Below are 4,587 nucleotides of genomic sequence, written 5' to 3' on the forward strand. Positions count from 1 at the left end.
ATTAACTTACATGAACCTGACAAATACTTTACAACATATTCATGATTTGTTCTTTTTTTTCAACATTCCTAAAGGTGGCCACAAGCTTCAAGAGAATGGCAAGACACATCTGCACTCCCCTTCAGATGCAGCCACTCCTCTCTATGGTCATCCAAGGATCCAGACATTGTAAAACCTGCAGCAACCATGAGTCAACTTTGTGACTACAGCTTAAACTGAAGCAGGTGGAACAGGAACACCATATGTCTTCTAATGGTAGCCTGGGTGTTTATCAGAGACATGCGTCTATTGGAGCCGTTTATTCCATCACCATGGTGATGGCTAATGGGTTCATTTTGCAGTGAAATTTGCACCAGATTTCAGGATTTATTGAAATGAGAACTTTGTTCTGATTAGCCCTGGATGTGAACGTTTCTGTTCTCTTTGAAGCATCATCAATCTCTGTATCAAAAATTCTCTTTGCTTTTGTGTGAATCATTTTCCTTTCCATTTTTGCCCAATCATCTGTGTTCAAACCAGTTCTTCTAATTCGTCACTCGCTTTCTTTGTACCTCCACCAGACAATAGCTTGCTTGTTGCTCTTTTTTCTGCGGCTGTCTTCCCAACGTCATCTGTCAGCTTGTGTCCTTCTTGGATACATCTAGGATCCAGCACAAATGCCATGCAGATTCCTCAACAGAATGTTCTTTGGCGTATGCCACCACACAAAGTTTAAATGCTAAATTGAATGAGCGTCTCTTGGCCATGGCTACAATGGTTCAGCCTAAATACCTCAGACATCTGGCATCTGGTCCACCCGAGGAAGACGGTAAAGGATCCCACATCTAACAGCGGGCACCTGTTTGACCTGGTGTTTACTGGAAATGTGTCAATAAGAGACGAGGCACATTTGGAAGATGTACAGTTAACCAAGGAAAGCAAGGATTTGTCAAACGAGAAGGTTTAATCTCTTTTTTTGTTGTTGTTTATAACTTTAAAAAAATGTTAGAACATAGAAAGTTTAATAATAGTTTTGCATTGTTTTGACCACCTATATATTGTTTTGTTTTCTCTTTTTTTCTATTTTATTCTAATAATGAGGTTTCAACATTTTGCTGAAGTATTGCTAAATGTTGCCCTTTGTGGAACTCATCTGTTGTTCATTTTACTTAAACAAATAACAATGTTCTTTTTTAAAAATTCCACTGAACAGCAACATTTGGATTACTTTTATTACTTTTCTCACACTTGTCCTAAAATGATTTTTTTTGTCTTTTGTAATTCTCTGATTTTGTCTTCATGAGTCACAGACCCACAGCTTCCAGTTCACCGCTCAAGCTTCTGCTTGTAAGTTATGAGTGAAATCAGCTTAATTAGAAAACAGTTAAAAGTGCTGAAGGCCTTTTGTTCGATAGCTTTGTGCAGGCAGGCGAGACTATCAACACAACTCCCATTCACTTTGTGTGTTCATAAACACCGGAGTCAGAAAATAGTAAAGTGGAATACAGGAGGAAAGGGGATGTTGTGCTCGGGTGGTCCCAGTAAAACACATAAATGGATCACATTTTGGTCTTTAAATTGATTTGGTTCACTAAGAAACTCCTCAAAACAAGATTTGAAAGAACAAAGTAGTCCTAAAAGTGCTCACAGCCTACTTTTAAATAGAAAATGCGTGAATAAAAACTTTTAAAAATTACTGAAACATTTATTTTTTGCTGTTGCTTTGAATTATGTCTTGAAAAGTCAAACTTGTTTTAGTTTTTTTGAGATTCTTGAATAAAACAGTTTGTTTAATGATCCACAACTGAGTAGTAACAACAGCCGAATGAGCAAAAAAACTTCACAATCAAATTGGCCAGCCTTTATTTTTGTATGAAAGAAGTGATGAGTCAAAACTCCATAAGGTTCTTAACTAAATTATTAAATCAATATATGTATATATATATATATATATAAACAACAAACAAACAAAAAAAATGTTAATTTTGCTTCAAGAGACTGGGTAACAAAAAGAAAAACAAGCTCCTGGTTTCAGCATTTTAATGGAAGTTATTGACAGCTTTGGAAAACAACACAAAAATATCAAAATATTACATTCACACAAGTGCAGTGCTTACAAGGATTATCAATCGACTTTTGTTTGACATTCATGGTGTCTCGGTACAAATACATTTAGTTTAGTTTACAATTCTGAGCATCTTTCTATTGATACTACAAATGAAACCACTCAACAAGCAGAAAGTGTGTCGTTATGTTTGTGTTTTGTCTCTATCTTACATTGATGTGCAATTCTACAATAAATCTACTATCATTTTGGAAACATTTAGATTGGTGGATTCACCAAAATGGCAAAAATCTATTTCTTTCCTCTTTACATTTTTGTTTAATTTTTTGTTGTTTGTACGCTTATAAATATCTTTACAGCTTTGCAGTTTTACCCACTACAATGCATTTTAAAAACATGTAGGATTTGCGCAGATATCAAGCAGTTTGTTAAAAATGATTTCATAGGCTGAAAGTCTATCAAAGAAATGATCTTAGTTGACAATAAATACATGTATTGCAGCTGCTGTAATGTATTTTAATACTCATATTCAACAGAGAAGATTATACCGAAAGTAAAGCAATTTTAAACACTTTAAAAAAAAGGAATTATTCAAGAACAAAGCACAAACTGTAAACATGACAATGAGCAGTAAACATAGATTACATATGTCATACGCTTTTAACCTCTTACACTTCTTCTGGTAGTGATTAGATCACAAAATTCAACATATCTTCATAACTGCAAGAAATAAATGTCAAAATGTTCCCCAAAAAATAAAACAAGCTTTCTAAGATAATTGGAAAGCTCCAGAAGAAAAATATTTTTGGATTAAATCAGCTAAAAAAGAGGCCAACAACTCAACCAAACTCAGCCAAACACCAACCAAACAACCAGGCAGCATTAGTGGCTTTCAGTTATAGAACATGGTGGCTTCAGTTTGAAGATACAGAACTCTCATGGTGAAACCCATTCGACATTATCAACAGCTTTTTTAAACTGGAATAAGCATTTCTACCAACATCATAGAAAGCTGGAGTTACTCAGTGGAAATCTTGGAAATCATAAAGCCACACTTGCTCTCTGTATACTGACATGATTTAATGCAAGAATATTTTATACATGTTATACATGGAAAATGTAAGAATTTGTTTTCATGTTTTATATTAATTAGTTAAAAAGCTTTATGCTAGCAGGATTTTTGAAATTTTTGGTAACACTTTATAATAAGATTCCTTAACAAGCTTTATCAACACATTTACAAACATTATGAATGTGTTTATAAGGTGTTAGTAAGACATTAATTAGTACAATAAGCCAAATAAGGTTTATTAATATACTTAGTAAAAGTAATCAGCATCTAAAGTGAGACCATGCTCTACAAGGGTCATAATAATAAACTGTTTAGGAGCTTAACAAGCGATCTTTAACAACATTATATTGAGCGTTTTGCAGCACCTCATCTAAAGTGTCACCTAATTTTCTCATTGTAACCCGGTATACATTTTTTATTGGCAGTGGTTGTAGCAGCCTGTTAGCTGAGGATGTTCCTGTTTCTTAACATGCTTTGACCTATTGAAAACCCCCTTTAAGAGGAGGGATGTTTGGAGTCCTTAAAGCCCCTCTCTGATCCTCTTTTGATCTTTTGTTAAAGCATTCCCAGTTTTTTATTCAGTTACAAAAACAACTAGACGCGAAAAACTTGTGTTGTTTTCCAGAACATAGTTTCTGTGGGATGGCATTATTTCAAGAGAAATTTGCCTCCTAATTGTTGGCTGGATTGTTAGCTTCCATATCCCTTCCTGTTGTTGTTTATGGAGCCTTCTCTAGTTTATAGCCCCTCCCACTACCAGCCTAACATTACCGGTGCAACAAAAATGGAGACAATATTGGAGCAATCCAGCCGTACAGTTTTGAGCCAGAATCCAGCTCAGTGAAGAAAAAGAAGACATTCATGGATCTAGTCGACTCTAAGTGAATGCAGAGGAGGGAAGTGGTGGTCTCCCCAGCGTATCTTCTACATCACAATCTTTTTCAAACTGATTTTTTTGTGTGCTTATGATTCACAACAATTTGAATTAATAAATACCCAGAAATACAATTTTGAGATTAGTCTTCTTTAAACATGTCTTCCATAATTAGAAAAACACAACAAAAACATTAAAAATAGCAAAAAAAAAAAAATGTTCTTCATTGGTCCTGTAGTTAAATGAACGTTATAAATTGATGTTAAATAAACAATCCCCTGGCAGAGTGAGCTTTTGTGTATCAGTCGTGCCAAATACTGTTTTGAATACATTTACAATTCATTTCAGTTCTTCCAGAGTTAATTTGAAGATGGTGTTCCACCGGGCTCCTTCATGGGTCCCCCTCACATTTTTTTAAAGTAAGCACAACATGTTTTACAACTTAGAAGCCACGTTTTACTTATTTCTTTTGCTCCATTTGGGTTTATAACATCTTTCAAGACACATTGAGTTCTGGTTTTAATTGGTGTTTGCCCGACATGCTACATGTGAAAACAAACAAGGTTTGAAACAAGGTCAAGAAAAACACAATAGAAA

Source organism: Oryzias melastigma, linkage group LG17 (assembly GCF_002922805.2).
Source record: "Oryzias melastigma strain HK-1 linkage group LG17, ASM292280v2, whole genome shotgun sequence".
NCBI lineage: Eukaryota > Metazoa > Chordata > Actinopteri > Beloniformes > Adrianichthyidae > Oryzias > Oryzias melastigma.